This window comes from Wyeomyia smithii, chromosome 3 (assembly GCF_029784165.1).
Source record: "Wyeomyia smithii strain HCP4-BCI-WySm-NY-G18 chromosome 3, ASM2978416v1, whole genome shotgun sequence".
NCBI classification, from domain to species: domain Eukaryota; kingdom Metazoa; phylum Arthropoda; class Insecta; order Diptera; family Culicidae; genus Wyeomyia; species Wyeomyia smithii.
The window spans coordinates 78,453,748-78,479,338 of NC_073696.1; the positions used below are offsets into that span (position 1 = coordinate 78,453,748).

The 25,591-nt window shown below is 37.7% G+C and overlaps 1 protein-coding gene across 6 annotated transcripts in view; it reads right to left on the reverse strand.

The window, feature by feature from the left end:
- LOC129726899 (serine proteinase stubble) overlaps positions 1-8,316 on the reverse strand; it is a 134,787-nt gene extending 126,471 nt beyond the window's left edge. For all 6 annotated transcript variants that reach the window (XM_055684114.1, XM_055684117.1, XM_055684119.1 and 3 more), the window contains exon 1: positions 7,806-8,316. The gene's annotated coding sequence lies outside the window, so the exon portion shown is untranslated. The remainder of the gene's footprint in view (positions 1-7,805) is intronic.
- Between the last annotated feature and the right edge of the window lie 17,275 nt (positions 8,317-25,591).

The window sequence follows — 25,591 nt, forward strand, 5'->3', positions numbered from 1 at the left end:
CATTACATGTTTCAATTCCGTAACGAATGGAGCAAGAAATTCTTCGACTTTCTTTGGTTTACCTTTTCCATAGAAAATGCCAATTATCATTGGCCTCATTGAAGTATTCTCGTGTATGTTAAACAAAATTGGCCATACCTGGCTGGTTCCGTTCTTATACAACGGTAAGCCATCGATGTTTATAATAATGGATATTTTTAGTGATTCAGCTAATTCTGGAAAAGCCAAGCGAAGATAATTTTCTATGAAACCGAATAAAAGATAGTTGAATAGTTTAACACTTTTCAGTTTATTATTTACCTAAGCCCTGATGCCAATATTGACCGCCTTGAATACCAATCACATTAGCAACTATCCTAGGTGTTCGGAGAAACCGTCTTGGGTCTTCCGGAAGTATTCGATAATAAGATTTTAATTTATGCAGAAGTGGTTTCAGTGCTTGTTGCGATATATTGTAATTGATACTCCAGTTTTTTAGAAACGTACCTAAGTTTTCCTCAGGAATATATCGATTCTCTTGATTACCACCAAACCGCAATGGGTCAAACATGTGGTTCCACTCCCCGTCAGAATCTTCGTCAGGACTATATTCCGCAAAAAAGGTATCTTGGTTGGCAACCCGGGAACTACTAGAATCAGACTTTTCTTCATCTTCTGATATTGACGGTTCAGGAACCACGAGCCCAAGACATGTAGGTCCCGGATCCAACTCACTAGTTTGCAATGGTTTTGTATTGGGTATTTCGGAAAGTTTCATGCTTTCATATACCCGAACTTTGCGTCGAAAATTTCCACTCCTTAAAGTTTTTTCCCATTCACGAGGAGTATCCATGTTCCGTCTATTTTTAATTGACCACTGATATTGCTCGTTATTGGCACTTACGAAAAAATGTAATGCGTCTTCTATATGAATTTAAAACACGATGTAGCAGTTAAGGTAGCCCTTTAAGCGCATATTTTGCTCTCAGTAATGCTAGTTTAGCATAATGCCCTAAACATTAAAAAACATGATATATAGCTATTTGGCAATAACAAGGCTGAATTAGTGCTAATAAAATGCTATCTTCTAATGCTTATGGTTACTTGGGATACCAGTGGCAATGGGAACTGGCCTACTGTATTCCAAGCGGAGATTTACGCTATAATCGAATGTGTCAACGTTTGTCTGAAGAGAAACTACAAACATGCGAATATTTGCATTTTCTATGATAGTCAAGCGGCACTAAAGGCTCTTTGTGCTCACAAGTGTACGTCAAAAATAGTGTGGGAGTGCGTTCTCTCACTGCGGAGGCTGTGTCGTATGAACTCTGTCAATTTGTACTGGGTTCCCGGGCACAGCGGCATAGACGGCAATGAAAAAGCAGACGAACTGGCCAAACAGGGCTCCAACTCGCAATTTGTTGGTCCGGAACCCTTTTGCGGTATCTCAAATTGCACTATAAAAATGGAACTTAAATACTGGGAAGAACAACGGGTGACAGTCAACTGGAGGGCTGTCAGAGGGTGTCACCAGTCAAAAAGGGTAATAACGCCAAACGGGAAAATTACTCAAAAGCTCCTAGAGCTCAATAAGTGGGCTCTTTGTACTTACACAGGACTAATAACTGGACACTGCCCGAGTAACTATCATTTAAAGAACATTGGTCGAGTTCAGGATGACACTTGTCGCTTCTGTAATATGGAAAGCGAAACCTCGGAACATCTGCTATGCAGCTGCGGTGCACTATACATGAGCAGAATCAAATTTCTTAGCATTGAGAGTAAGACCGTCACCCCTTGGATTTTACTAGAAAACGCCAATTAACTGTGTTTTGGAATATGTGAAGTGTTGGTATTTAATCTTTTAGACATTTTAAGACACATCGAAGTCACCGTGAAACGTCAAACGTCGAAATAATAGACAAAACATACGCTACTGCAGCTGATGCGTAAACGGATGTAATTTTTCGTGAGTGGAACTTAAGCTTTTATTCATTTGAAAAGACTAAAATAATTTATCGTTGCTCTACAATTTATTGCCTGTATTGTTAGCAGAACCATGCACTCAATCTCTTCTGTGATTTATGAATGATTTCAAAGGGTTATTAGAGGTGCCAAATGTACTGAATCAAGTCACAAAACTGACGGCTTTCCCGGTGGTATTTGAAATATGCTCCGGTGTGGTCAATGTGATCCTGGCTTCAATGAAACTAGTTAATAATATGATTTAAAGTGCCACATGATAGGCTTGCTGAGTATCAAATTCTTTCAATGTTTATACATAATGTTCACCGGAACTTGTTCCGGCAATCTGCCCAGAACCAGCTAACCGACAACAACCAAATTCAACAGTAACATACAGAAATGTAAATGTGACGGTTTCACCCGCACTGATGGCTAAACGTCGATTTTATCTTAGTTTCAAGACTTCACTATTCCTTGTAAAATAACAGTTTGAAAGTACTGAAAACCTTCATATCTTGTAGAAAACAATCTGGGCAATGAATCTGTGAAAGAAATATAACAATATTCGCCATCAAGTGCTACTAAAGAATCATTTTCCTTAGGGGGCCGGGCTTACCCCCAGTACCCCTATGAATTAGTTCATTATTTTTAACTACATTCATTGTTTGAAAAATAAAAATTAAGTACATAGGAAGAAAAAGCTGACTGGTTTTGCCCTTGAGCGCAAACAGGAAAAAATGAAAGATTATAGCTTTTTAACCGTTCCTGTGAACTTTGGTGCCCCTAGCAAAAATAACTTTTACAGATTACTGATTTTTTCCTGCAACTTTTTTGAGCTTTAGGGCGATTCTCTCGTTTTTGTCAACCAGTGTTATCATTATGGTAAATTTTTGTTGCATAAAATATTGCTGACAATGAATGAAGGGGACAAAAAAGTAAAGAGATGTTTTTGAGATACGACGGCATTATTGGCGTGGCACTACGCAAGCTCCATTGTTATTTTCAGGTGCTCTCAAAAGTACCGTTTTGTTTTTTATGTGGACCAAAAAGAAATAAATTTTATATACGAAATTTAAATTGGAATTCCGAAGGTAGAGTGGTGATATTCTCATGAAAATGGAGAATTTGTATAACAAAAGTCATTTATCTTTCATCAAAATAGGAGGGTGGTATTCAGGACTCGGCCGCATGGTGAACATGGGACTACGTAAATTGTTATTCATTAAACTCTTCAGTTTCAGATCAGATCAGAATCTGAATTTGAACAGAGAAGTTCGACACGTTCTGCTAACTATACTGAATCCTTTTTTTAAAATTCAAAACTCTTCATTGAAAAGAATGTACCGTCTTGACTAAAGACGGTTATAGCACAGACAAACAGACGTGCAACTCGATGACGATTTCATTAACCAGAAAATAAACGATTGTTTTGAAATTTTGCTTAGTGGGCAGTAATGCCATTTCTCTATGAGCAAGCGTGCACATTAATTATCAAAGACAAAAACCGTCAGAAATGCAGCTGGTGTTGATTTGAATAAGCGTACACACCCATTAGCGAAGACAAAAATCGTTTTACGAAAATAAGTAAGTAGGCATTAAGCTCACATGGTGGCGCATGAACGTAACGTTTCGAATAAGAGTTGTTAGAGTCAGCACGAATATAATTTTCCCCCAGTCGCCCATCAGGAATATGCAACACGCAACAAGTGCATTCTTGTTATCTGCTTCCATTCGATGCGAGAACAATTTGATTGTCTTTTTTCCAAGTCGTGTGACAAGTGTTATATTGTTGCGTTTGCCAAAAGGAAATGAGCTTCATTTTTCGTACATTTGTGTTGCGAATCTTGAATAAACTGTAAGAACTTGTATATAGGCGGAATTATTTAGCGGCTTCCTTGGTTTTCAATTGGGAAGATATACCAAAAATTTCACTTATCAATTAAGACATAAGTGTTCACTATCTGTTTAGTGAAAGATTGCATGCATTCAAAACAGCACATAACAGGTACGATTCTACTATTATGATATAGACCATCCTGTTCTCAGCTATGAAAGCGAGCTGATGATTGGTGAATGCTGTGAAACTTAACAAAAATGACTGATTCGCAACTTAATTTTACTTGACTGAGCTATTATACTAGTTTGGGACAACCTTCCGAACAAGACATTGGCGTTTAAAATTCGTTCAAGGGTAGTAACACAATATACATGTAAAGAGGGCACATTTCCGTTACACTTTGCACAGCATGTCACCTTACTAAAGCAAGACGTGTTCTACGTCAAAAAATTCAATGAACTCGAGAAAGGCGGTTTTTCGGTGGACTCAGAAATGACTGCTTGAATCTCATAACTGCCAATATGAAGCAAATTTGGGTTTCTCTCAAACCGCGTAGTGATGCACTATAAAATTGTAGTGCTGTGTAATTTAGAGTGCTCCGTTTCGACTGTTTGCCGAGGGACAAGACAGCTTGTATCTGAGCTACTGTTTTGCCTGGGAATAACCCTAATTTACTCAATTTACTTCGAAAATTTCAGATGATTTACATCTTTGATTACATTGAGAACAAGAAAGATATATGAACGGTGGGACCGAGCAATATTCATGTGTTTGGCGTTTGTCGTTTTGAGTGAGGTGGGTCAACAAACCAACATGTTTAGGGAAAGGTATGTACACCTGCATGCTTGTTAGTGAAAATATTTTACTGTTCAAAGGTTAGTGAAAATATTTTCATGATCCCAGTTGGTGCCGATAAAGTCCGGTTTCAACTGTCACGGTAAAATTTATTTCAAATGACAAATTTATTGAGAAATTAATTTAGTTTTCCAGGAATCACGCATTTCTTTGAATTTTGTTTTTAAAATCCGATGCCATGTTAATTCACCTTTTAGTAAAACATCATTTGGATGATAAGCCAAAATATATATTGCGGTGGGAAAAAAGTTTAAGGATGGATACTCAGCGATAAGAGAGTTACTTAAATTTGCTCTTTATTATTCAGGTTTTCTCAGAAAAACTCAAATATACTCACTGTTTTGCCCCTCGATGTTTGCACATCACAGCTGCCAAAACGAAAGAAGTTTGAATTTTCTAGATATGCCTCAAGAGGCTATCAAAAGTCTGTTGGTGGTAGCGACCTTGTGATTGGTCAAATTTTTCTCATCTTGTTTAAATTCAATTCAACTTTTTGCTAACTTTTGCTGGAAAACATTTTATTTATCGATCACGGCAATAACGTTCGGAATTCATTCAGTGGAAGCAAAATGGCATTTTTCCGATACAGTAAAATATGACGTAGTCTTTTGTCGATAATTCCGCTAAACGCTAAGCTAAATTTTCAATTGAACTAATATTTTTCGATTTCTGTTTTTTTTTTTCATTTAATTTACATATTAATAATATTATGATAGCGATATTTGATGAAAATAATTTTGTGATAATCTCGTTATAGATAAATTTACTGATAGAGTCATAAAAAACCTTCGTCTATAATTTAAATCATGTCTAGGGTAGTTTTGGCTCTGTTGTAAATTTTGCTCATGTTTCGTGTTGAATTTACTCAGTTCTTCTATGGACTTCAATTGATATATCTTAGCATACTTTCCATGATTTATGTTATAATCAGAGAAAAAATCTGAACACTACAAATAAAGAAATCAATTGTATGTTAAGACTTTTATTCAAGCTTTTCTCAATAATTATAGGAATCAAATTATTGAGAGAATAGTAATTTTATATCTTATTTCCGCATTTTTGTGCAGTCTTACCCCTAGTTATAAAAACGAACTGAAAACCAAATATGAACCATAGGAGATTAACAAATTGTGGGTATATATTAACTTCCAAAATTGCAACGAATACGAAAGAATTGCGAAACTGTGTCAAACTGAAGTACAACAAATTTAACAAGAAAAAAAAATAACTGTGATACAATAATACTTCCAGTTGCAGCGTGTCACTTTTTAGGCATAGGTATTAAGAGTTTTTTGTTAGGCCAATATAACGCCTTGAAGAAGCGTTTCCTAGCTACTAGGATATATTAGTAGATCAAAAGCTATGTGACCAATTCTATATTTGGAAGGCTAAACTATTTTGTAAATCCACTCTAATCGATCTTCAGTTGTAGTTAGCGTCGAATCGTCTGACATAGAATATTGGAAACTTCAAGGTAGCATAAATGCTGCCTGAATTATACAATACAAGCGGTTCTAATTGATCTCAGCAAACACATTCACATTCAATTATTGTTGTGCGATGTTGTTTCTGTCGAAAGTCTTCTATTCATTTGGATTGTGAAGTTGTGAAAATTGTGAACATCTTGCTGTCATTAACGGTAGCTTAGTAAACAAAACTTGTAGTTGGTCAAAGTAAAATTAGACTGCTATTTTTAGTTCGCGCAAAAAAATAATAATAACACACTCAATTATCAAAACTTACATAAAATTATAATTCGACATTAAAAACTTTCTTTCATGCCCCTTTCTACACGGATAATGCATGACCAAGTTTTGACGCGATTTAACTTATTCGCTAGTTTAGAAAACGGTGTTTTCTTGGTTTATTGTAGTATACAGTGAAACAGATTTTGATTTTTAAAATTACAACACAAACTTTTCTAATGATTTCGTCGTTGAGCAATTTTTTGAATTCTTTATAACCCATTTGAGTTTAAAATTTGTTTAACCTATTTTTCACTTCAGTAGAGTTTCGATTTAACCTCAAAATGAGAAAGCACTGTGCGATAATCTGTTAATACTAACTGAGATTGGAATCAATATCCCGCTTCTACCGAAAAGTTCCATCCATCGGACGTCGAAACACATCCGGCCAATTATCAATTTCGGACTCTCTGTTCCGAAACACTGTTGCATGTAAAACACTCACAGCGTAATATTCAACATGTACAGTTACAAACACAGCGCAACCTGGTAACTGTTTTTAGCTGTTCTCAACAGCGAACTCAAAAACTACATCGCTTACTAACAAATGCATCGACCCTTTCACTACGCTTATACATGAAAGTTCTACCCTCTTGCCTTCCACTGGCTGCACCTTTGCAAGCAACAGTTCTTGCCAAATGGAAACCGCGAAATGGACCACGGGCCGGCAATGATCTTCCTGGAACCACCAAAGCGGGAATTTCCAGAGCGCCCAAAATATGCTACCTTTTCCTGCCGCTGCCGAGCAAAACATTAATATATTTCTTTTTTATCTTAATTAATGGTAACTTTTTCCCCTCCCCGAGGAGTTCCTTGCTGCTGTGACATCCCGGCTGAGGGACAGAAAGAAAAGGGAAGAAGATCATCTAGTATCCCCGTTACCGACGACGAGAGGCAGAAAGAAAGTCGCCGCAGCCGCCACAGTGGCAGCGGCAGCAGCATCAGAATACACACATTGAAGGCTGGGACTTGTTTCTGGATGATTTTTATGCTTCCTTTATACATTGTGTGCTCAACGTTCGAAGCTTTTGCCTTCACCAGGTTGGCGACGAAGATGAACCTCGTCACACACTCCGTCTCTCTCTCTATGTGGGCATGTTTGGCACCAGCGAACGGTCGGCGGATCGAATCACTCGTATGTGTCCCCCTTCTTCGAATCAGCGGTCCGATCCGAGGTTGGGGCCAAACGCGGTTTTTAATTTAGTTCACAGTTATTTCCACTTGAAAGTTGTTTTGCATCTTTTTTTTCTTTCTTTGCCGCGATAGTGCTACATTGCGTTTTTTTTCATTTCATTTTCCTACTTTCGAGAAAAAAAGATCCCAGTAATTACACAACGCTTCGCTACGGTCTCTCGACAAATCATCCACCGATTAATCTTTGAAAACAATACCATGATCACCAGTAGGAGCAAAATGGAACTCACTTGATTTCACTCCCAGCTGAAGGTCAATTCCATCCAGATAGGTGCTTTTTTCACGATTCAGTACTTGATGAATTCTTGGCACTTCTGGACACACACAGTCCATAAGACGCTAACGGTCAACTTCAGCAAGAAGTAGCGTATTTTTCAGACAGGTCTTCAAGATCACTTCTAGCACAACTTCACAAGAAAAACTGCAACTCAATCAACAGGTGCCAAAAACGCTCATAAAGTCCAAACACATGAAGGTAAATCCGTAGCACCAGCTAGGGATACTCCTTACTGCACTCAGCACAACACCTTCTTCTTCGTCGTACGGACAGAGAGCAAGGGAGAAAGAATCAAGAGACCTTGACACTGAAGACGTTAGACGTATACTGACTGACTTGGAAATGGACACCGTGCTTGCTGGCTAGTGACCTGACCGTGGCGGCAGTGGCGTCGCGGTCGTCGTCGTCGTCGTCGTCTTCGTTTTCGACGCTGTCGGTCGTTGCGGTCTAAAGAAGGTCTGACTGTGTGCTGGTGTGCTACAATACTGAGCGCCGATGTCGTCGTCCATCAACAATGGCAATGAGTACAGGAAAGAAAAATCGAAAGAGAGTAAACCATCCGCGCAGCTGGAAACTCGACGGATGGCACAGTCCCGGGGAAGCTTAGATGAGCAAAAGAGAGGCAATTTGCCTCCTAAAGGGGATGCAAAAGTATGTTGTTAGGAGAGCGAAGTCAAAGCCCGAACGCGGCAAAGAAGAAAACCGGCAAGACTAAGAAGCGAAAAACAACAGTTTCATACTGCAGCTCGATGAAAGACTGGGTGGAGAGTGGAGGTGGCGGTTTTCATGTTTGTTGCTCTGCTATCGTACTGTCTTTAGTACCCGTGTGCGGTTGCGTGGAGAGTTACCGGCAGCCGAAAGATGTTGCTAAAGTCGATTGTGGAGAGTTGCATTCGATCTAGGTACGATTCAACGGTCGGGATGTGCGTGAGTTGTATCGATTTTTTGTGTGTTCACTCCGAGTGGTTCGTCGCTTCCTGCGCGTTGAAGTCGACTGCGTGAGGATTGTGAAGTGCATTGTTGTTACTTTGCATGGAAGTGCGATCAGCGATATGAACCAGAAAATGCAACAGGAATGCACTGTCTGGTTTGTGGCTGCACCAGATTGGGTGTGAAATAGATTAGCAGAACGGTAGTTAGATAATACTGTCTATGTGAATTCAATGCTAATTGGTTGTCGCGGAAATTTGCTCGTTAGCTGCGACTGGGGATTAACTAGTTTATTTTTGTGCATTCTGTACATCTTGATGAGTAAATTTTTTGAGGAGTAAGGTTGTCAAGTAACATGCTTTTACATTTTTTATGGAATCACTTCTTTTGTTTCAAAATCGTTCAAATCCTGAAATAAATTGTTAATTGATGAGTGCTTTTGTTCAAATATGCCCCATTTAAAATTATGGATAACATGTTAAGTTTTTTACAGTAACCATACAAATATTCTCATGATTCAGATTGGTTTTGTGTTAGCTTCGAGTGAAATTTAATGAAGTATGTATGAAGTTTGAGATTGTGGGAACTGTGGCTAACAGTCTTTTGAACAACTTTTTTGATTGTATCTGTCTCAAAACTCTTTATTCTGATAAAATTTTGTATATGGTTCCGAGGACATACGACTTTTCCACAGGTATTTAAACCATTCTGACACATGACCTGACTTCGAAAACGGTGTACATGTTTTAGCAGCAATTGTATCAAGTTTTAACAATTTTATTCAGAAAATTGTGATCTATACTAAACTGGGCACCGTAGAGAGTTAAGACATAGATACAGAGAGTAAAACATAGATTTTTCGGCTAGAAAAAATATACACTGAAATATACTTTACTGTTTTTTTTTTTTTTTTCAATAAAATAAACATTTTGAACACAAAAAATTTGCAGAAATTAGAAGTTTTTATTCTAACTAATTTTTGTTCGAGCTTTTGATAGATATGAACTATGAACTTTACATTCCACTTTCAATATGCTTCACTTTTTAACACTATTTTTATCGCTTTTCACGAAATACAAATACGTTTTTCGCCGCTTAGTCACTGGACAATTCATCTAAGCACTGATGTAGGCGTGAAGTTAGCGTCGTAATACGTATTTGCATATCGTGAAAAGTGGTGAAGGAAAATGACAGTTAATATTGTTTTTAATTTTATCATATGAAAATGATGTTACTAACTTTGGAAACTTTTCGCAGAAAAAGTAAAAATTATTTTTGAATAGATTCGGATTCAAGTTTTTATTAATTTTTAAAGTGCATATTTTCATGTAAATTATACGTTTTGTCTGCAAATAAAGGTTTTTGATTTAATTTGATTCAGATAATCACTACTGAACACCAAAATGTAGCCGTCATCGAAATTTTTAAACAAACAAATTCATTTACTTTATTTTATTGTTGTTGGTAATTAATTCCTGTTTTCAAAATGATTGAAGATCTTGGTGGTACAAGTACAACACAAAACACATGCAAAAAGTGGCGCATGTTAAATACGAAGTCGAAAGAGTTGACTACATACATCAGGTGAAACTGTTACATTACTTGAATTGTTGCATTTGAGAGTGATCATTAGTGGTAAGTTTGCAGAAACTTTTAAAGTTCTATGAAAGATCATTGCCATATCTTCTTCTTCTTATTGTCTTATTGCTCAATCGTCATTAGGTGTCGTTGAGCGGAGTCAATTGCGTTTGGTGAAGGAAACTTCGTGAGAAAAGTATCTAGTAAATATTTGTATATATTCTTTCAAGCAATTTATTCCGTTCATATTCGTTCATCTGCGTTCATATTACGTGAAACAGGGGGAAAATCAATATGAAATATTTTATTATTTTTGATTTTTATAATTGAATATTTATTGATTAGCATGCAATTGTTAATATTTCCTTTATTTACACGAACTTTTTTCCCGCTTTTGTCAGCCAGTTTGATTAACATGAGGTCAATAGTTTGGAATACAAAAGTAAATAACTTGCTACCAAAACAAGAATTCTGATTTCGTTTATTTGCACATTTCGCATCCAGTATCACTACATTCTTCCAAAATGTCATTGTTAGCGCCATTTGCAACAGAAGAAGTTTGATCGTCAATATCGATATCATTTTCAAATTCATGAAATTATGTTGATCATAAAGAGATGCAGTCGAAACCATTATAATAATCCACATCAGACGACGAATCGGTCATAATTACGTGAGATGTTGTTGATTGGAATCAAACTCAAATGCATTGGACTGGTTGTATTCATCAACCGAAATGTCCTGGTAAGTCCGATTTCTGTATCCTTCGATAGTATAAGTTCACCAATGTTTTCATGAAAATCACTCGAGGAGTCGTCAATAACAATTTCTTTCAAAATTTCAGGCAAAGCCAATCAGTCAATATTTATCTTTTCGTGAAGTAACTCGAAAGCTTGTGCAAAGTTTGCAAGATTTATTCAAAGCAGAGGTTAAGACCCAACAACAGCTGATGAACTGAGATTGCGTCAATGTTGTTATTTGGAGCCTTATAACTTATTCGAAACTGTGGAAATTTTGGTTAAAACAAATATTCTACAGATGGCATTCTTATTTCAAAATGTTTCGGAAAACAGTACATTGCTTTCTATAATACTACATGTTCATTCACGGTACGGGGGTTTAAATTACAATTAAAATAATGTGTATTCAACTGGCAACTGGAGTCAATGACGACTCTTTTATTATTCCATGACAAAGGATAGACTGGGTGTGTCTTAGGTATCTTCATTGTGTTCAGTATTTTCTGATAGGAGTTGCTCATGCTTTTTTTTCAAGTTAAGCCATTATCCCAGTTTTGCACGACACCGTGAGATTTTATTTCGTATGTTTTACGGATGAGCGAAATATGAATCTCATTTCATATTAAGCAGTTTCACAAAAATTGTTCCGGTTTAATTTTTGTTTTAATTGTCATTTATGATTTGACTGAAACTTTGCATAGACATTTCCATTGGCAAAAGATGTTATTCTGTGCTTTTGGTTAAAATTTTTGGAACATGATTCATTTATGATAAGCTTCCAACTTTTTTTTGCTTTCTCAATGATCGGACAGTCCTCAACGTTTAAGTAAATGAAACGAGCTTCCTTAGATAATAAGTTATAATTTTTTTGACTTTTAAAAAAACAATATTTTTCTAGAGTGTATAATTACTATCTACAACTTTGACGAAAACGTCACTTACTTACTTTTATGGCGACAGATCGTTGAGATCCTATACCGAATCCAGAATACGCCTCCACAAATTTCGGTCTTGGGCGGCTCAACGCCAGTTTTCCCTTACACACTGCTCTGGCATCCTCGTCGACAGCACACATCCAGCGCATGCCAGGTCTACCTTAAAGTCGTGAGCCTCTATCCGGTTCTCTGCTAAAAGCTATCTTTGCCGGTCGCTCATCCGCCATCCGTGTTACGTGCCGTGTTTCATCAGCTTGACAATATAAGCGTATTTGTATACGTCGTACAGATCCATATGCTTGCGCTAAACATTTAGTCTGCTATCGAGTATCGATCGCAGGATTCTACGCCCGAAAACCTCATGCGCTCAAAATAAACCATTTTTCACAACGGTTCCATATCTATCTGAAAACTTGAATCACTGCTCAATTATTCATCTCACGACGCCCCCATATTCATCACACTGTCAATCATGAATGAATCACATTATCATGAATGAACGAAGCCGCAGCCCGTCGTAGCACGTGCAAAATTGGTAACCTAGGTAACCACTACAGTGCTGTGTGTACAGATTTATGTCACTTATGTCGGAATAATTCAACATTTTCAGTATGATTTTCTCGTGTTAACAGAAACTGATTTGGCAACTTTTGATTTTCTTCAACGCAGTGAAAACAGATGAAAATGCATATAGTTGAAATTTAGGAATTGTAAAAATTCATCTCATATAAATCAAGTTTGTTTTAGGAAATTTGAGGTGAACATTTCAAGGATAAAAGTATTCTTAGTGTAGTGAGTGATTTTGTTTAGTGATCAAAATAAAAAGTGGTCCGCTAGTGATGAAAAAAACTTTGGTTGGCTGCTGAACGAGTCCCGTTGTAGCCGAATAGAACGATGCGCGGATTCTGTTTTCTGAGGTAGGTGATTGAATTAAATGAGTTTTCGAGTGCAGATGCTCGACTATAATATCAAATCTAATGCTTTTAAGTGAGTTTTTGAGGATTATACTCTATGAGGATTTTGAAGTGAACTAAGAAGAATCCATTCCTTGGATTAGCAGATTAGTTTAAGAAGAAAATATGCGTTTTTCCTGTTTTCAATTGTGTTTTCTTGTTGTATGAGATGAATATATGGGCTGAGATGAATAATGGAGCAGTTCCCCTACTTCGTTTTGGCGGTGTTTGTGGTGAGCTCTCGCAGCTTCCCTTTTGCGAGCCATAATCCTTAGGATAATTTGGTGAATTGCATGAAGACGTCACACCGATCAAATAACCGTTTTGGTTCTAAAAATATTTGTAATTATTAATACCTTCCCAAAATAGTATTTTTAAATAGGTTTTCAAAAATGAGTCTTGAACCAATAGCATAAAATGGCAGTTTTTGCCCATAGAAACATCTATGCAATGTTCCAGACGAATAAAAAATGTTAGATTAAATTGGTTACCCTTTTTTTTGTGGAATTGCACTGTTGGCAAACAGTGGAATTGGATGGATGGAAATCTCCGTCACGTAATAAAATGGTATGTTTTATTTTGTTGCAGCTTAGAAGAGAGACAAGCAGATAGCAGAAGGTGTCATACTTAAAGTCATGAAACAGTTCAATACACTCTTGCGTGTTGCATATTGCAGTTGTGCGGCTTGATGACAATAAAATTTGTTTGGCTTTTCACCAACAGGTGCAAGTGAGTGTCAATACATGTATCGAAATGGGAATACAGCAATATTACATCTAAACTAGTCAGACCTTAAAAAAAACTACGATGTCATCAACTAAGAAGCATTCGAGATGAATTAAAAACAATCAGAGCGGATACTCTGTTGAATAGATTTTGGAAAACAACTATTGCGCCAAAAATGTTGTAGTTAGGTAGTTTATTGAGCAGTAGCATCGAATTGTTTCGAAGGCCGCAAGGTGTATATTCACTTGTTCCAAGAGAGCGGGGTAGTCTATGCGGCGTTACCGAAGGTCTGTGGTAAATAATGCCCTGCCTGTGCTTGTACCGACGGACAGAGGATCTAAACGTATCAATAAGCAGTAGGGTGGGGGAAAGTGATCGATTTTCCAGAACCAAGTTTTTTTGGTTCCTTTTGGGGTCCCAAACAACCTTGAACTTACCTGAAGTCGATTGGTTTTGTCTCCGCTGGGCGCATTGCATTTCAAATTTGTATGAAAATTCCTATGGGAAAACCAACAGTTTTGCATTTACATTTCTAGAGAGCTCAATAATGCTCTAATAATGCACTACATTATGTTAAAGTATACTATTTTAGATGCCTAACAACTTTGCAGAAGACTTTGAAGAGCTAGAATGTCCCTAAGAAGAGCTATAGCTGTTCAAAGTGGAGTATGTCGATCTAAATGCAGAAAATCTTGTTTTCTGCCAATATTACCAATGTACCGGCGTCAGTTGGATTTCCATCAGAAGTAACCTGTCGTGACGAGTTTATACACTCAGCTGGACCAAGCAAACAAATTTTGGTCAATATTCTAGGCGTAGGTAGAATCTACAACGTGTTTCAGAGGTTACTTCTGATGGAAATCTGACTGACACCGGTACACTTGCAGTGTTGGCAGAAAAAGTGATTTGCAACATAAATTTCGACATACTCAAATTTGAACTGCTCTAGTATTTTATTGGCACACCCTAGCTATTTAATGTCTTCGGCCAAGTTGTTGGGCATCAAAACACCTACCATTTGATGTCATGAAACCTATGGTTTGAGCCATTTGAGCTCTTTAGAATGGAAAATGCAAAAAAGTTGGTTTTTCTATACAAATCTCCATATAAATTTGAAATGCAATGCGCCAAGCGGAGACAAAACCAATCGACTTCCAATAAATTCAGGATTGTTTGGGGCCCCAAATAGAACAAAAAAAAACTTGGTCCAGGCTTTCTGCTATCAAGTTTCGTTTTTTTCCATATAACGATTCCCCACCCTAATAAGCAGTGACTTGTTTAGCTTAGTAAACGAAAGCGAACAGTTCCTGGCAGTTTACGAAGAGCAAATCTCGCAAAGCGCCTTCTTTCTCTCCACACCATTGTTTTAATGAGGGGTCTAGACAACCGAGCAGTACTGTAATATAGAGCGATATAATGCGCAATATAACAATTTGAAGCAGTAATATTTTAAATATCCCTAAGTTCTTTAGCGGTACAGGAGATGAATTCCAAAACTTCTAAGTTTTTAACGACGGCAAACGAAATGTGAGGCTTGAAAGTGAGCTGGTAATCCAAAATTACTTCCATGTTTTCAATATGGTTTATGGGCTTAATTTCTGTTCCTAAAACAGCGTACTTGAAATGCGTAGTCTGTTTTTCCGTGCAAATGACATAATCGAGCATTTAGATGGATTAACATTCATACGATTCCGACGGCACCAATCGGCAAAAATATTTAGCTAATGTTGAATGAAGTGACATTCGACATTTGAGTCACTGTTGATTCATGAGCTTCCAAAACTGTTTGGGACAAGACTTGAGCTTCCTCTGTAGATCATGTTGATATCGGAGAAAGCATCGTTTCGTTTTGCTTCTGTATGTGTGATTATTTCTCGCATAGCGACGTTTTAGCGTAGCGACGGCAGTGTACGGTGCTTAGTAATTTTTTTCAAGGCAGCTCTCTTCTTGAGACGTATCTGTCGATAGTATAAGCCAATACGCTAGAGAGAGTTTAGCGGCGTCTTTGGCGTTAACGGAGTCCAAAATAGAATTCTAGTTGACCTCGGAAAAAATTCGGCGATACTGTTGTGGTCGGCTTTAACAAAATCGTCAGATACGGTAGTGGACGCAACGTTGAGATTACGTTTCAATTCGGCATTTATGGTAACTAATAAAGGTAGGTGGAGAGAGACTATTTTCACTAAACGAGCAGGGGCCACACACAAAAAAGGGGTGGTGTGTGGCATTCTGTTCATGCTGACGATGATTGGTTTCAGACATAAGAATGTTTTTAGAAATGCTGCTGTGAAATCGTATTAAGCGTCTTTCTTAAGAATGAAGTGTAGTACATTTTCAGGAAAGAATTCAGCATTTGTAGCGAAACAAGCTGACTTTTTATTTGAAATCGTATTGGTTTGTATATACCGCTGTTGATAGGCAGTATTATCGAGTTCTGGAAAATACCAAATTACGTATCTATATCTAAATTTGAAGAAAAGTGTGGCCGTGTGTAATCAACTTGAAAAGGGCCTATTGATGAAATTGCAAGTTTTATTCAGTTATCGCACAATCGCATCCTCTGTTCTGTCAGGTTCAGTGCTGAGAAAAAGCACCGCCTAGAAACTCAAACAGACTGATATCAAGCCAACCTTAGCGTCAAATATCTTTTCTATGCACAAACATAAACTGTAGCTAGACAACGGTCGCTAGACAGATCGAAATGTTGATTTTCGATGAACACGTTTGTTGGTGTCCATTCCTCAGTCAAAGTTCACATTCGTTCATATGTTGTCAAAGTTGAAATTCATTATCATCATCACGGAAATGAGAACGAATATCAGTGTCAGTAACTTGTACTGAGTATTTGTATCACGTTGAGCTTAGATGCAATATTCAATATTGAATTTCTGGGATTCGACAAGCAACCGACTGACCTAGACCAGTTCATACGTAATTACAGCAGCCATCATAGTATATAACTCATTAAATTTATTTAAGTTATAACGTTTTATACGTTTATTCTAATAAATGATATTTCTCATAAATAAGTTCAATCATAATCACAAACTTATTATTTGAATTCATGAACAATTGATCAGCTAAAGCGACCTGTCTATTGGTGATGGTTCTTGGTTTCTTCTGTGTAATTTCATCATCTTTGAATAAACCATGCTCATACGCTTCAAAAGAATGACTAGTACGGATATGTCGGATGATATTCTCGACGTCCAAAACGACTTAGGAATGTTTGCATTCGCTCCCAACATCAAATTGACATCGCCCACGTGCAATCAGCGGTAAAGCAACTTCCTGTAGCGTACGCTTCCTTAAAAGAAGGTTTTAAATGTTGAAGCACTTTTTACAACGTTGAAAACATATGGACGATAACCATACCTGCACAAAGCTTTCTAGTTTTGATAATATCGTTATCTTGAGAAGAGCTTCCAGTTGATATTGCTATCCATTTCAGATTATTTTCGAAATAAAAAAAAGTAACTGCACTTCAAAAAATATCAGTACCTCAAATCGAAATTGATTTTTTTGCCTTTTAGTTTCATTTTCACGGTTGCTATTTTTGAATTGATAGATGAACCAATCTGAATATCTTCTGTTTCGTTCTTGTTGGGTATTATATTCATTTTGAGACGTCAAGTAACGATGAACACTTTTGTTTACATCGCATATCGGATAGTGAAACCGATTGTCATGGTAATATGTATCACCTGCACGACGAAAAAGCATAGTTTCAATGTTGTGAAACTCATTTGATAATTTTAACCACTGGTCAGGTTTCGCTTTCAGAGGGATTTTAATCATAATATCATCTTGCTTCACGTTGTTTATGTTAGATCTATGTTCTAAGTGGCTCCGCCTCTTTTCACGTTATGTCATTATCACCGCTTCGCAAATCGGTTAGAAGATTTTATTAAGCCATGCAACAATTTATTACACTGTTGAGTGTTTCATAATGTTATTTGATATGATATATGTTTGAACCGAAAACAGACTCTCATATAGCCCAATGAGTGAATTCCCAATTACATAGGTGTGATATTCTGTAGAACGTGCAACGGAGAGCATTAAGGAATGGCATGCATAAATGCAGTTCAGCTTTGTTTGGACGAAATCTGCGTTTCAACAAGGCCTGACAATTTTCAATATTGCAATAAGTTGCATAACCAAATTACTATGTTATGCAGTGTAATTGATCTATTGCTGCAAGAACGAAGGAAATCCGTTGAAAACCAACCGAGTGATAGGAATTTGAAATTAGACACGATTTCGTCCCCAGTATCGATTTTTCATTTTTTGTTTTACATCCTATGGTTTCACATCCTAAACGACGTAGTTTTACGTCGAAAACATGTATGTATGTAGACTACTCTTGAGTACTTTCAGTGTGCATTATGGCTCACCCAAGCAGCACTTGCAACATGTTTTCAAATGAGACTACTCAATATTTGTTGATTTTAAACTTTTTTAAAGGTGCAAGAAACTTTTTCGGTTACTCTGAAGAAATATAAAAGAATTGAGCAACATTTTGCTATTTACGTGTATCATTCTCGTAACTGAAAACTAGAAATTGCTCAATAGTTTTCTGCAATCTATTTCCAAGTGCATATTTCATGATGCTTTTAAATAACGATAATGTCACATGATGTTGCATATTGTTGTTTCACAAACGTTTTCTTTTAAGGAAAGCAAACTAGTGATGAAAATGTATAGCAACATCTTGTTGAACCATATATTTGCTAAAATTACCACACAGTAAACAGCCATCTCTAATATAAACGAATGATAAATGATTATTGTTGGAAATATGGTTTTGTTATTCCATATTCCGCATGATTAACTGTTTTCTGAACTATCGTTTCCCAAAACATTGTTCATAATTTGGCGAGTTTGAATCATAAATTTTTTTTACAACACTTTATAAAAGGCGCGTGAAAAATTACGAAGTAAAAACATTTTTTGCACGGTAAAGTTTGAATTGCAGGTAGAATAACATACCTATCAGAAGCGTAAGTAGAGAAAAAGTTCGATATATTTGAGGTTTTTTATAATGTATGTAGTTATATTAAACTTCGCGACACCATCACCGAAGAAAAATGTCAGTAAAGGTAAACAAACTTAACTTTATTTCTCCTCTCTTTTCATCCTATACTGCAGCGGCTATCGATGCAGAAGATGGTTCACATAGCACTGTTAGTTGCTTATTGGCTCCACCTTCTGCGCTTTTCGGTTATTTACAAGTTGAATAAAAGTAACGGATGCGATTTATTACAATCTTTGAATGCTGCATTGAAAGTTGCATTTACTTCATTGCAACAATGCCTGCTGCTTGGGCATTTATCTCACGTGTTCATATTTTTTACAGCTAACAAGTCTGCCTTTTTTTTAAATATACCGTTTGATCTGATCATATAATTTTCATTATGATTATTTCTAGTAAATCTGAAGTATATCTGGTTAGTGGTTGGTGTGAAGGACAATAGCACTTATGAGAAGCTTTTTATCCTAACTAATCCTAGAAGTTTTGCATAAAAGAATCAATAGATTCAAAATGCAACTTGTGTACCGTTTATCAACCAAAAATACTTTCCAGCTCCAAATCAGTCAGATTTTTAATGTTACTGCACAAAAACAGTGCAAAATGCGTCTTTAACTTTTGCGGAATTTGACAACCATTTTCTCTAAATATATACAAAGAAACGGTAGTAAGAAATGGGAATAAATCATGGTAAATAGATTTTCATGTCACATTTTTACCATAATATCGCACATCATAACCAAATTACGTTTATCGAAACAATTCATCTGTCTAGTTTACAGAAACAGTAATTTATAGCAAATCCTGCGTAAATTTATTCTAATTTATCGTGTTATATGATCATAAATTTGTATCATGATCGGAACAGGGTGAATCATGATCGGAACAAAAATTGCATCATAATCGGAACAGCTCCATTACAATGCAACTTCATTTCGCACAAGACGTGTTTTGACATTCGAATAATTGATTCCGTTATCACCGGTTGCAAACAAGGCATGATAGCAATTGCAAGGACGAATTGTTTTCAAAAATTGATCATTTTTAAAATTTTTTTTACTAATAGTAAGATAAGAAAGGGTTTTTCTCGGCAATGATTAAAATAGAATCTCGAAAGCTAGGAACAACCTACGTAACTAATTTTTTGCGGTTTGGTACATTGAGATGAGAATAAGCATCATGCAAAAAAATTAGCTTCGTAGGTTGTTTCTAACCACTGGGATTCCATTTCAATCGCTGCCGAAAATACAATGCCTTATCCTAAAGATTGCGGTAAATATTTGAAGGAAATTTTCGTTGATTGGTGGAGAAATCTCGCATATGAAAAATTGTTCTGATCATGGTACATTTTCGGACTGTTTCGATCATACTAGAATACTGTAATGGATTTTTCACTGCCACAAAAAAACTAGCCTTATTTTTAAATGTTCGAATTAGCTACTTAAAGCTTATAACCCAAGCATTTCTTGTTTAGTTAAGATTTCTTCTACAGAACGAAGTGATCAGTGCTTTAATTTAGCTCCAGTTTCAGTGTGCAACACTTGGAGACTTGTGTACGACTAACGTCCAGAAGCGACGAACCTAGGAGTACGATCAAACAAAATGCAATGCAACATATTTTAGAGAGACGAACGAAACGAGAGTTAGATGAAAAGAGAGTAAGAGAATCTGTTTGAGAGCAAGTAGTCTTTATTTCGGTAGAATTTGTAGACAACGGGTGCGAGGGAACGTGTCCGGTTAGGCAGAAGAAACGACGAAACGAGATAGGTAAACTTGATCTTGACTTTGGAAATTGTGCAAACCCGGTACCCTTTTGCAGAGCAGGCAACGAGAGGCGGAATGCTCAGAGCTCGAAAGATGGCTTAGATACCCGCGCCTGGTTATGTCGGTTGTCGTTCGTCTAGTACCGATCGACACATCGAGGATGCGTGTGAAGACGCACTCACTTCCACTCCATCATCCGTCAACGCGGGCTGGATCTCGAACGAGGATTTGCGTCAATCGTGCGGAGCTGCAGCAGGACGGTAGACGCACACATCCTGCCAACCGTACAGACTTGTTTATTGCATTCCACCAGGGTTCAGGTTTTCTTCGGGCGGATAACCATCAGGGTTTGGAAAATCGCCTTGGGGCTTCATTGGCACCAACAGCTCTCGCGCCAGGTATTTAATGGCATGGGGGCAGACCGTGACTTCTCTTTCGCACAGATGAGCCCGTTGAGCCAGTTTTCTGACCCGAGGTTGAAGAGTGCGTGAAGGTCTGGTGCAGCCGTTTCAGGCGTAATGATTTGTATTTTTATTTCGAGCATGTTGCCGAGGTTGTACCGTGTGGGGAAAATCGCTGCGGTGGTACTGCAGTGGAATTAATAACTGTATTTTTCGACTTCCCTCGGTTAAATTGTGCTTTTGCGTGCAGCGCGTATTATGTGTATATTATGAGAACTTATGAGGTGTAGTTTTGGTGTTCTTTAATTTTTTTGTAAGGTAATAAATGGAGCAGATTTTTATTTAAATTAAGTTGTTTTAAGCGAGTTTGCTTCCTTTAATTTTTTTACAACACAACGCAATTAGCAAACATATGTTACGGGATACGAAAACATTGACCTTTGCTGTGATGCAATTGAGAAATTTTCCCAATAAACTTGCACAGCAGATTCCTTTTACGAACGATTACCGATGCTCACTTTACCTCGCTGAAGGTTCTCAAAAGCGATCGATTGTTACCGACAACATGTGGAGAATGTTGTTTTTTTATTTCGTTTGTTGTGAAATAATAGCATTCCCACTGGATATAATTGTTCTAGGTAAACGATTACGTCTGAATGCATCAATCGTGGTTGACTGATGGATTCCATTTTTACGATGAGGCGTTCAATATAATCAACAAGATTGAGCTCTTCGCTGGTGTTACCAATAGGATGCCTGTAGAAGATGCGATAACAAATGATATCAATATTTAGTGATCTTCAAATAGCATTCCCAAGAGCAAACTGCGATCGCATTAATGGCGAGAGAAAAACAAAGTGAGGCATGTTAGTGAGTTGGTAAATGTAAACAGGTCAGTGCAAATGCAGTATCAAGGAAAAAGGGAATACACCGCTCAATCTACCTGGATTGCTTCTGCGGCGCTCTTCGGTTCCTGTACTCGATCAGTCGCTTGTGTGAGTGTATCAGCACTCTGGGGAAAATTGGCCGATGGCTTCAGTCATGATAAAGTCAGTTTTCTCCGATCGTTCGCGCCGAGACCCCGACTGAGCCCCCTCGGATCAGCCCGGCTCGACCTCGAGCGCATGGTTGTACATCATGTTGGCGCAATTAGCTTGGGCTTTGCGCCTTGGTTGGTTCGATTATTTCTATTTATGATTATGCTTTAGTGCAGACTAATAATAGGTGAACCGGGAAAATGGGTTTGGAAACGGCACCCCAGTCCGATATTGCTGGAATGCTGCATATTATTCGCTCTTTGTTACTGATCTTGGCCTTGCCCCTACGGGCCTCTGATCTGTGACATCGATTGAGTGGAATTTACATATCCACTGGGGAAGAATCTATAGGTTGAAAGAGTTGGGTAGTTACAACAGCATAAATCTTTTTCAAAGCTACCTTGGCAGTTAGCCTTACTTTTCAACCCAAAGGAATACCTGGCTGCAAACAAAACTTTTTTGATAAAGCATCGTATCAGAAAATGAGAAAGCTTGTAACGAATTGACTTGTTTTGAATTGAAGACAAAGAATAAATTCATGTAGATTGCTTAGGTAGTGAGAACATGCTCTGTGTACATGAGAATAGCACAGATATCGCCACTTGTCTGTCAAAATGATTGACCTTGTGAACCAAAGACCGTATACCTGAAAAAAGCTAGTTTTGAATATGGCACTATGCTTCAAATGAATCTTTGAATGTTGTAAAATATTTGAGAAGAAAGGCCAATCAATGCTACGCAAGACAATAAAACAAAAGATGTCTAATAACCTGAAAAATTACTTTGGTCATAAATTTAACACAAAATATTTAAATTCTGCCTCTTAAGGACAAAAAAGGTAAAACAATCATGCCCAGGACAACGAAATAGATTCTAAATTACGCATGCAATATGTAAAAAACATTTTTACAGACAATACCAAACATGAGTAATTCTCGCTGAAACCAGGCCACTAGATGCAAAAGGTCCTTCAAATTTGATATAAATGCACATAGTTTTTAAAAATAGAAAAAAAATGATAATGCCATTTTTGTTTGATCGAATTTGTACACCCCTCGTTCACCAAGGGGTGAAATAGTTTCTAGTAAAAGGTTGTGGATGAAGTTATATTTATTTTTGGATTTACTTTCTGTCAGTGTGAACGTACACTTTTGAAATATGGGAAATGATTTATCTTAAAAAATAAAACAATATGAAGCAACAATAGACAAGTACAGAATTATGATCCAAAAAGGAGGATCAATTTTTTGTGATATCAGACCCCTTCGGCACAGGACAATTTGCCATGCATAATAGTGAGATTTAATCTCTTTTTGAATCGTTACCCTATAATTCTCAGCAAAATCTTCATACACAATGGCTTCATTCGGTGTAAGATTGGTATTTCTGTGGATTTGAAAGTGCAATACGATATAGTCTTAATAAGTTTCATTTTACTTATGCTAATTTACCTTAGGGACAGAAAATGAGCTAAGCATTCTCTCATTGAACTACTAAAACTGTCTACGAACTCTTCAAATGAACAGTTCTTTCGAATAGTTGATAATGATTCTGCATTCAATTTCGAATCGAAATTTTTTGTTTGGTTTGTTCAGCAATTAATTACTAAACTCACAAACATCCGGAAATTTATCGCAATTAAAAAAAACTGGAGGGAAGAGTTTCTACAAATGGCTACTACGTTGTTTGCGAGGAATGCAACGATTATTTTAAAGCTTCGCTCGGAAAATTGGTTCAATTGGTAGGTTAACACTGATGCTCACTTAATTTTTTTCCTGCATCCTACAGCATTTTTTCTCAGCTTTCTAATGCTTTTCAGATCGAAAATCGGTAGTTGCAAACAGGGTCAAAACCAATTTTTTATAATATAATCCAAGATGGCGGCCAAATTCAAGATGGCGGCCAAAAATCTGATCACTCCAAATGAAAGCCCTATCATTCCTCTTTACAGTGCTACTTGTAGTAGGTTTCATAACGAATTTCAGAGATATAACTCAAATAAAACATCAAGAATTGTTGAAATTTCCATTTTTCTAGAATCATCCCTCCCATCCCGAGGGGTCAAAAAAATTAATCAAACAAAAATGGCATTATCATTTTTTCTCTATTCCTAACTAATATGTGCATTTATATCAAATTCGAAAGACCTTGTGCACCTAGTGGCCTGGTTTCAGCGAGAATTGCTCACATAAGCACAAAAGTCGAAGATGAGAGTCAGTTCTAAGACTTGATGACCTTTCTGACTTACGTCGGTATCAACAAAAATGGAAAGGTTTAATGCACCAGAAACTTTTTTTTCGCAAAATGGTCGTTCTCAGCACTGCCATAGGGGTGACACGTTTATCAAAACTATTCCCCTTGAATAATATTCCAAGTTTTCCCTAATCGGCCGTGGCAATACTGAGAACGACCATTTTCAAAAAAAAAGTTTCGTCCCGGGTCCTTACGGGTTGAAAGTAATGGAAAGGCAGCGAAGCCTGAAGCCACAGGTGGTCAAAGGGGGTAGTGAGGCAGGTACACTTGAAGCTACCCCTGACAACGAACGAGGTTTCCGCGATCTGCTAGTAGTGGCAGTCCAAGCCGAGATGAAAACGCTACCTAAAGTGGCAGCACTGTCGGCACAGTTCGATGCCATAATCGTGTTTGCAGATTGTCGTAGCGATATCTCAAAGCACTTGAAGCGAAGTCTTCTATTGTCACGCATCTGCGTTAATAGTGCGAAGAAGGAATGTGCCACGCCTATGAAACAAGTGGAAACGAGCGGAAACGGCGGAAGAGACGCCTTAAAAAGCCAAAATGGTTCAAAGCGCGAAATGCGACCGTATCTAAAAACACACAAACGGTCGCATTATCGTCCACCGAGGATTGCCAAAAGTTAGAAATGCGTGGATAAAGCGTAAATCGCTCTAAGAAGTCGAGACAAGATAAGAGGAGCTCATACTCAAGACCAACGGGTCTAAATAAACCGAGGTCTTGAGGGCCATGAGAGGCGACGCCCTGCTGAAAGATTTGGGTGAGGACGTTCGGACCATTCGTCGATCTCTTATCGGAGCTATCTACAAAGAGGTAACTCAAAACATGTTGGGGAAGAACGTGCAAGTTCAGGTCCTCACTCCAGAGGTGACTCTCCAGCAAAAATACCTGGATGAAAAGTAGTGTGGAGTGGTGGTTGTGGCCGCGAAGGCAATACGCCTCCGGTAGCCCACATGAAACTTTTATTGGCAAAGCCCGGAAAAAAGCTAAGCTGAAGGTCGGTGGGTCGACGCAAACGTTGCGGTGGTGCAGGCCACAAAGCGCGAGATTGCGGGGCGCCTCCCGTGTGTATGGTATGATGGGCTTTCAAGCCGGCTACCAAATCGCAGGCTTCAGGGTGACGCATTTAAACCTTAACCTCTGGTAGAGCAGCTGTTATACCACTGAGTCGCTTTCGGATATTTTTGTTTTACACCACTGAGTCGATTTCGGATTTTCAATATCGGATCCCTACCGCATCCCTTCCAGAAACGGTAACTGGGTAGCGGATCAGTCCAGGGTGGCGGCTATATACACGACGGGTAGATTCCCGGTTCAGCAGATTGTGTCGTGTGACTGTGGAACTTACGAGTCTAACGTTGTCTTCGTTGGTTGTGGCGAATTTCTTCAG